A 9641-nucleotide genomic window follows, 5' to 3' on the forward strand; every position below is an offset into this window, starting at 1 on the left:
CTTCTTTCCTACTCTCTTCTGACGCGGACCCCCCTGACCCTTCCGCCTCCTTGCGGCGGGCTTTGGGACCTGGCTCACTCTCCGGGCTGCTTACTGCGCCAGCTTCCGCTGCATTTGAACTTGGCGCGCGCGCCCAACTCTCTACCTTCCTCTTGATAGTTTCGTCGCTCCCCGAGGTGGGCGTGACTACTCCTGACTCATGCCCTCCCTCCTGCTGAAAGCCTCCGGAACCCGATGTCTGGTCCCCTTTCTCCCCGCTGCTCCCGGCTGGGCACGTGGGTCCCGATCTCCAACTGCTGCTCTCTGATCCCTCTCTGGACCCTTCTTCCTGGGGTGTCCCCCTGCTTTCCCCCCTTGCTCTGACCACTGGCGCTCCCTTCTGGGAATCCTCGGACTCACTGGACAGGCTCGGTGACCTCGGGTCGTCATCCCCACTCATCCTTCCTTCGTATTCCTCCCCCTCGCTCTCTGTCTCCTCCCTTCTCTGCGTCTTTGCTCCTGAACCCCTGACATTATTGAAACTGAAAATGATCAGGAACATACTAGACAGTAAACCCTATTGAATTCCGCGAAACTCAGAACAGAGTAAAAATATTCAGGTTTGCAGTGCAAGGCAGCACAGTCTTTACCCAGTTACCTGGGAGTAAGCTCCATTGAAGGCTCAATTTACAATAAAGGCATAAAGACTCCACGTGTTTCCTTAAAAATGGCTCGCTGCAGAAGCATTGCAATTAAATAATTTAAAGTGGATGGGATACATTTCCCTTTGAAATTATAGGAAGTGTTTGTATGCCAGCTTCATTGTTTCCTTCATTTTGTACAGGAATTTTGTTTTCAGTATAAACAGGACTCTGTTTTTGCACCTACACATGTTTAGTCGTGTCCGACTCTTTGTGACCCCATGGACCAGAGCACGCCAGGCACTCCTGTCTTTCACTGCCTCCGGCAGTTTGGTCAAACTCATGCTGATAGCTTCGAGAACACTGTCCAACCATCTCATCCTCTGTCGTCCCCTTCTCCTTGTGCCCTCCATCTTTCCCAACATCAGGGTCTTTTCCAGATGGCCAAACTATTGGAGCCTCAGCTTCACGATCTGTCCTTCCAGTGAGCACTCAGGGCTGATTTCCTTCAGAATGGAGAGGTTTGATCTTCTTGCAGTCCATGGGACTCTCAAGAGTCCCCTCCAGCACCATAATTCAAAAGCATCAATTCTTCAGCGATCAGCCTTATTTATGGTCCAGCTCTCACTTCCATACATCACTACTGGGGAAACCATAGCTTTAACTATACAGACCTTTGTCAGCAACGTGGCACCTACACCAATTGTTCTCCAAGATGTGGAGGGGTGGAAAAAGGAAAACTGGAACAGTCCAGGCTCAAATCAGAAACTGGGATGCCTTCTGTAATTCCAGTAGTGTCCCTGGAAAATTTCTAGCCTGGAGGGTATGGAATCATCCTCCAGAAGTGCACCAAAGCAAACCAGGCTAGAAAGGGTGATGGAGACAGGCAGAAAGGGGAGATGGGTCAACAAGACAAACATGGGTAGTGGAGAGGGGCCCTAGCTCAGTGACAGAGCACATGCTTTGAATGCAAGAGGTCCAAAGTCCTGTCCCTGGTATCTTGCCATAAGCCTCAATGAACAGGCACCTGTCTGGTTGAGACCTAGTTGGTGGAGAACCTTGTGGTCTTCTGGATGCTGTTGAACTATGACTCCCATCATCTTTTTTTTTAAAGATATTTATTGAGAAAATTTTTTGAATATAAGAAAAAATAAAAAATAAACATACAAAATAATAAGCAGTTAAAAACACACATTAATTTTCAATAACATAACTTCCATACCCTTATTTCCTCCGACCTCCTCATACTTCCCTTCTTTGTATTCCATTTCAGTTTGTTAGTTCAGCAAATCCTTACCATTAAACTTTTACCCATTTATAATCCTTTTTTCATATTTCCTAAAGCATTACAGCTGGAAACCGCTTAGTTTCTATCCAACATCTTTCTAACATTCATTAATTTTACAGTATTTCTTTAAGTAGTCTTTAAATTTCTTCCAGTCTTCTTTCACCGACTCTTCTCCCTGGTCTCGGATTCTGCCAGTCATCTCAGCCAATTCCATGAAGTCAATCACCTTCATCTGCCATTATTCCAGAGTGGGTAGATCTTGTGTCTTCCAATACTTAGCAATGAGTATTCTTGCTGCTGTTGTAGCATACATAAAAAAAGTTCTGTCCTTCTTTTGCACCAATTGGCCGACAATGCCCAGGAGAAAGGCCTCTGGTTTCTTCAGGAAGGTATATTTAAATACCTTTTTCAATTCATTATATATTATTTCCCAGAAAGCCTTAATCCTAGGGCACGTATGACTCCCATCATCACTGCTATCAGGGAACTTCCCACCCTTCTAAACCAGGGTTACCAGACATCCCCAGTTCCCGGGGACAGTCCCCAGATTTGCAAATCTGGCCCCGGGAAACATGGCATCAGCAGCCCAGAGCCAGCCTGGTAGCACAGTTGGCTCTGGCTGGCTTCAGGAGCTGCTCGCTGCCATTTTTCCTCACCGGAAGTCTCCATATGATGTGTCTTGTGTGCAACACATTGTATGGGGGAAGGGGGCAGGAGATTGGGGAAGGCTCGGGAGTCACAGGCAGGCGACGTGCCATTGCCCTGGAGGGGCACAAGGCGCACGGTTTCTCTGCTGGGCAAGGTGCAAAGCCCTTCTTTCGCACTCTGTGAATGGCACACTGCCTACCTGTGACTCCTGAGCCTGCCTTGATCTCCTGCCCCCTTCCCCCTTTGTTTTGACTGATCAGGGGAGGCTCGGGAGTTGCGGGCAGGCAGCCATTGCTCAGTTTTTAAAAAACTGTGTATTTATGTTTCACAAGGTGCGAAAGAAGGGCTTTGCACCTTGCCTGGCAGAGAAACCGTGCACCTTGTGCCCCTCCTGGGCAATGCCCGCCCGTGACTCCCGAGCCTCCCATGATCAGTCAAAACAAAGGGGGAAAGGGGCAGGAGATCGGGGAAGGCTTGGGAGTCACGGGCAGGTGGCACACCGTTGCCCAGTTTTTTAAAAACTCTGTGCATTTAAGTTTCACAGGGTGCGAAAGAAGGGCATTATACAATATGCATGTGTGCTTGGGCCCAGGGTCTTTTGCCTCACCATCCCCACTATTGACTCCCTGTTGCTACTCAGCTTCCAAAAAAAAAAGTGTCCCCAGATTCATAGGAAAAAATCTGGTAACCATATTCTAAACGTAATTGCGACATTGAACTGAAAAGGGTATTTAAATATACCTTCCTGAAGAAACCAGAGGCCTTCCTCCTGGGCATAGTTGACCAATCGGTGTTAAAGAAGGATAGAACTTTTTTTATGTACGCTACAGCAGCAGCAAGAATTCTTATAGCAAAACATTGGAAGACAGAAGATCTACCCACCGTGGAAGACTGGCAGAAGCAACTAATTGACTACATGGAGATGGCAGAGATGACTGGCAGAATCCGAGACCAGGGAGAAGAGCAAGTGGAAGAAGATTGGGGGAAATTTAAAATCTATTTGCAGAAATATTGTAAAATTTCTGAATGTTGATGACATTGAAATGAACTGTGGGGGTTCTAGCAACAAGATAAAGTTTAAGATTAAACCAACAACAGATAAATTAAGGGCTATGAATTTGCTGAACCAACTTTTAAAAGGGATACAAGAACGGGGGATGTGAGGAAGTCAGGAAAATATGTGAATTTAAGATATAAAACTAAGAAAGAGGGAATTTATGTGTTTTTCCTATATGTGTTTTTTCTTTTCTATTATTAGTTTTTTCTTTTTTATTATTAGTTTTTGTATTTTTGTGCTTAATGTTTGTATTGTTGTATTTTGTAGTATGTATTTTGTATTTTTATATCTCTTTTGTTCTTGTCTCTGTATTTTTTCTTTTATACTGTGCATTGTTAAAACTTAATAAAAAAAATTACAAAAATAAATAAATAAATAAACGTAATTGCGACATTGCGGGGAAGGGCAGGGCCAAGGAGGGGAGGTTAACATGGATCAGATCCAACCCCTGAGCTGGCGGTTCCCTATCCCATCCCTGCCCTACACCACATTGGCTCTTGCAGTAGAGAGCCAGGTTGTGCTGGAATATGGAGGTAATGAACTTCCATCATCTCTCTCTCGTCCCATCAGTAAGCAGGCATCTGCTGCCAGGAACCCACGCCAGCGTGGCCCTTTGGATGAGATTCATGTTGGCCCAGAGCCTAGTTTCCCTTTCTGAATTCATTCCTGTTTCCAGTCTCCAGTTGCAAGGGGGTTTATAAATCCTTCGGATCATTCAGAGCTAATCATCAGTTCATTCACGAGAAGACAAGTTGTGGTGGGCAAGTCTGCTTAAACATCTCTCACTGAAAAGGTGAAAAAATCACTGTTGGCGTTGGTTGTTGTTGATGCTAAGGACAGGTTTAAGAGGCTCACTAGCAAAGGTGGTAAATGGATTCCCTTTGCCATCTCTCAATCAATCAACATTTACAGTGGTACCTCTGGTTACGTACTTAATTCGTTCCGGAGGTCCGTTCTTAACCTGAAACTGTTCTTAACCTGAAGCACCACTTTAGCTAATGGGGCCTCCCATTGCTGCCGCGTGGCCACCGCACGATTTCTGTTCTCATCCTGAAGCAAAGTTCTTAACCCGAGGTACTATTTCTGGGTTAGCGGAGTCTAACCTGAAGTGTCTGTAATCCGAGGTACCACTGTATTGACATACAGAGAAAACGGGAATATGTGGGTCGAAACATAAAATTGGCATCTCGTCGCAGAATCAGAATTGTTGACTTGGAAGGAACCTCAAAGGCCATCTAGTCCAACTCCTTACAGCGCAGGAATTGCAGCTAAAGAACGCCTGACCCATGGCCAACCAGCCTCTGCTTAAAAACCTTTGATGAAGAAGTGTCCACCACCTTCAAGGGAGTCCATCCCACGACATCAACACCTTTCTTGTAATTTGAATCCTTCAGCTCCAGAACAATGCAGTGGCAGTGAGTTCCGCAGTCTTAAATAGGAGGTTGAGCAGGAAAGCCATCTTGATGAGTTTGCTGACAGTGTCCTTTTCAGAGGCAACCTCTGCCATGCCTGTTCGTTCGGACTACCGGGTCCCTTATTTACCGCAGACTTCCCCACCCAGCCCAAACCCAAGCCAGGGAAACTAACATCCCCTGAAAGGAGGGGAGCAGCGCTCTCCTTGTTCCAGCACTAGAGCAGATAACGACAAAATCAATTTTTATCACCCTTGGCTTTTATGGACCCTTTAAAATATAACAGCAAATCATTGAGGAATTCATTATTCTCTCCCCACCGCCACCGCCACCTTCTTTCTCTCCCAGTCTGTGTACATCTCGGGTTGTCTGTGTGTGTAATTTTATTTAATTAGAAATGTAAAATACAAAAGACCTGCGGGCAGGTGAAGACGGACAGGCGGAGTGGTGCTGAGTGATGGCTCAACGAGGCCGGATTTACGGCTGCACGGATGGAGGCTTTGCCCTTGCATAGCCAATAGTAATGGAGTGTTGCAATCCAAGTCTTAAGCGCAATGGGTGACCTGGGATCTATAGATCATTAATACAACCTGACTCACGGCTGCCGCAATTATCCGGGGTGAATAAGATGGAAGCGCGGCAGAGCGGGAGGGGCAGCCAGCTTAAAAGAGGCCAGGGGCTGAGCTGCCGAGGCTTCTCGGAGGGTGATGGAAATGGCTCAGTGATGCAAAGGGGGTGGGGAGGTAAGGAACAACTGCATGCAAAAAGAAAAAAGAAGTGGGTGTCAGATTTTTTTTATTATTATTTAAAAAATCCCTATAAATGTCTCAGCTGTATCTGCAAACAAGTCTGTGGGGGAAGCCTCGTCGCATCTCGTTTTCCATCTGTCCATTTTATTATGTTCTCTTTTTTCCTATTTTTTTTAATTAAGTTTCCAAATTTATAACAAACATATCAACAAATAGAAAAAGAAAACATCAACAACAACAAGCAAACACAAATCCTAACTATAATAATTCCACTTTTGTTAACATTGTTGGGTGACTTCCTCGAATCCCCCTGGCTGAATTTCCATATATATCATCGTAGCAGTTTCCCAAAACTAATTTCACCTAAAATTTACTTAGTCAATTAACCTCTTTCTTTCTTTTCATTTTAACTTTAAACATATTATTCTATAACATCACATATTTAAATCCTAGGCCAATCTGATACTTGCAAGTAATTCTGTTTAAGTTATCTTGACATATTTGGCTAAATAGTCTTTAAATTTCTTCCATTCCTCCTGGTATTCCTCCTCCTTCTGGTCGCGAACTCTTCCGGTCAGGTCAGCTAGCTCCCCAAAGTCCATCATCTTCATCTGCCATTCCTCCACTGTTGGTACTTCTTGTAATTTCCAGTTTTTTGCTAACAAAATTCTAGCTGCAGTTGTGGCATACAAAAACAATCTGACACCTTTCTTGGGCAATTCCAAACCTGTTATTCCAAGTAGAAAGGCTTCTGGTTTCTTAATAAATGTATATTTCAACATTTTTTCCCAATTCATTATAAATCTTTTCCCAGAAGTCTTTCACCTTGGGACAGGTCCACCACATATGATAAAATGTACCTTCTTTTATTATGTTCTGCATTAGAAACATAGAGGCTAGTATGTTGAAAACAAAAGCCAGCATTCCGGCTCAGGTGTTGATGGTAAGCGATGCTTCTCCGCTACAAGGCTGCAGCAGGTTCCCTTCTGGAGAGAGATGGGTTTGTGCAAAGGCCTCTCTCCCTCTTTCTAAGAAAGCTCTTGCAATTCCTTTCTTGGACCGCACATTTGTACTTTGGACAAACTAGGCCGAACCCCAGGAAGTGGCAGAAGCAAGGTGCTGCCCACGTAAGCATGAGAAGAATAAAAACTAACTCGGAGCGATCACCGTTAAACTGAGCCATGTTTTAATGAAAACATGAAATGGTGGTCCTGTTGCAGGCTTTTATTTTCACATTTGCACGGCTGCATTTGCAGGCTCAAACCCAGCAAGCAGGTCAGCAACTGGGGCTGGGTGGGAATAAAGGTAAAGGGTAAATGGATCCCTGACCATTAGGTCCAGTCATGGCCGACTCTGGGGTTGCGGCGCTGATCTTGCTTTATTGGCCGAGGGAGCCGGCGTACAGCTTCGGGGTCATGTGGCCAGCATGACTAAGCTGCTTCTGGAGAACCAGAGCAGCGCATGGAAACGCCGTTTACCTTCACGCCGGAGCGGTACCTATTTATCTACTTGCACTGGTGTGCTTTCGAACTGCTAGGTTGGCAGGAGCAGGGACCGAGCAACGGGAGCTCACCCTGTCGTGGGGATTCGAACTGCCGACCTTCTGATCGGCAAGTCCTAGGCTCTGCGGTTTTAACCCACAGTGAAATCCGCATCCTGGGAGTGGGGATGGCCCCCCTGGGGGGAAAAAGAAATTAAAAAAGATGAATCCCATTGTGGAGGAAGCAGCTGAAAGAGGGTGAATCCAGCCCATCACACACATGAACAGTTGATTAGTGCAATTATAACCTTTTAGGAAGTCTACCCAGCCCAGGCTCCTGGAATCTCATGCAACACATATTTGTGTGAAACAGCAGACCTTCCGAGTGTCCCTATTTTCCAGGGACAGTCCCGGATTTACAGAAACTGTCCCAGTTTCTGATTTGATCCCTGAATGTCCCGCTTTTTTTTGGGACATCCCTATTTTCATCAGAGAAATGTTGGAGGGTATGGAGTTACCCAACCCCAAAGTCAGAGAGATAAGTAACTATTCCACCTTTAGAAGACACCTGAAAGCAGCCCTGAATAGGGAAGTGTTTGAATGTTTAATGTTTTATTATTATTTTATATACAGTGGTGCCTCGCAAGACGAAATTAATTCGTTCTGCAAGTCTCTTCGTCTTGCGAGTTTTTCGTCTTGCGATGCACGGTTTCCCATAGGAATGCATTGAAAATCAATTAATGCGTTCCTATGGAAACCGCCTTCAGACCAGGTCCGGGGACAGTCTGTCCCTGACCTCTTCTGAAGGCTGGGGGGGGACAAGGGCTTTTCTTCCCACCCCCAGCATTTTAAAAAACCCCGGGACAGCGGAGGACTTCTCCGCTGTCCGGGGCGATTTAAAAGCCCCTGGGAAGGCAGGCAGGGGGGACAAAGACTTTTGCCCCCCGCCAGCCTTCAGAAGAGGTCCAGGACCTCTTCTGAAGGCGGGCGGGGGGCGAAAGTCTTTGCTCCCCCCCCCCCACCTTCAAAAGCTGTCCTGGACAGGCTTCGCGGACCTCTCCCGCTGCTTGCGGAGAGTTGCCAGCATGCCGAAGCCTGCGCGCACTGAGATCAGCGCGCCCTGAGATCAGCGCGCCCAGGCTTCGCGGCCCCGCCGCCCGGCTTCGGAGCATCGTTCGGAAGCCGGGCAGCAGGTGGAGGTGTTCCCACCCCACTGCCCGGCTTCAGAGGAGCCTTCCGAAGCCCGGCAGCGGCGGGAGGAGGCGTTCCCGCCCCACCGCCCAGCTTCGGAGGAGGTCCGAGGACAGTGGGGAAGACGCGCTGCGCTTCCCTGCTGTCCCGGAGATTTCCCTATGGGCTTTCGTCTTGCGAAGCAAGCCCATAGGGAAATTCGTTTTGCGAAGCGCCTCCAAAACGGAAAACCCTTTCGTCTAGCGGGTTTTCCGTCTTGCGAGGCGTTCGTCTTGCGGGGTACCACTGTATGTTGGAAGCAGTCCAGAGTGGCTGGGGCAGGATATAAACATTATTATTATTATTATTATTATTATTATTATTATTGAATAGGACATCCCTCTTTTCATTGGAGAAGTGTTGGATGATATGAAACAGCCTTTGCCAACCAGGTGCCCTCCAGATATTTTGGACTAAAATTCCCATCAGCCCCAGACAGCACATCCTGTCTGGTGAAAGATAGTATAAAAGGCACACATACAGACCTGGTTCTAAGTCCTTACAGTCTAGCAGGACCAGGGTGCATTTTAGAAATGCATGAGCTACTTTTTAAATAGAATTCACCCCTCCCCCCAACCCCCCCCAACAAAGCAAATATCACAGACATAACTGGTGACAAGCCAAGTACCTGCTCAACCCATTAGCCCCATTGAAATAAATGGGTTTTAGAGATTATATAAGTTCATATTGTACCAATCGTACCATATTAGCAGAACTTGAGTGATACCTGTAAATAAAAACTTATAACAAATACGGATTTTGGAGTAGACGGGAATAACATTAAAGAATATAAAACTGTGCAAAAAACAACAACATTATAAATAGTACAATGAGAACGATCAGAAGGCTTGTTTTGTCAGAAGTCTGTTTTATTTAGGTGTTTATTTAAGTGTTAACAAGGAAGATTATTCTTTTCTATTTATGTAAATCCCTTTTTCCCCTTTTTTCTTCTTTTGTATTTTCTTCATTTTTTATTTCTTAATTGCTTTTTTAATTTTCTTGTAATTTTTTAAAAAATTCTGTGTATATGTGTATAATTTCAATTACGTAACAAAGATTATATGGGGGGAATAAATGGGCTTTAGAGCACCTAACTGTTCAGTGCATTTAAGTCTACGCCCATTAGCCCAGTTGAAATAATCGCGCTTAAGAGGACT

The sequence above is a fragment of the Podarcis vaucheri genome (genome assembly GCF_965113315.1).
Source record: "Podarcis vaucheri genome assembly, chromosome: 2".
Taxonomy (NCBI): domain Eukaryota; kingdom Metazoa; phylum Chordata; class Lepidosauria; order Squamata; family Lacertidae; genus Podarcis; species Podarcis vaucheri.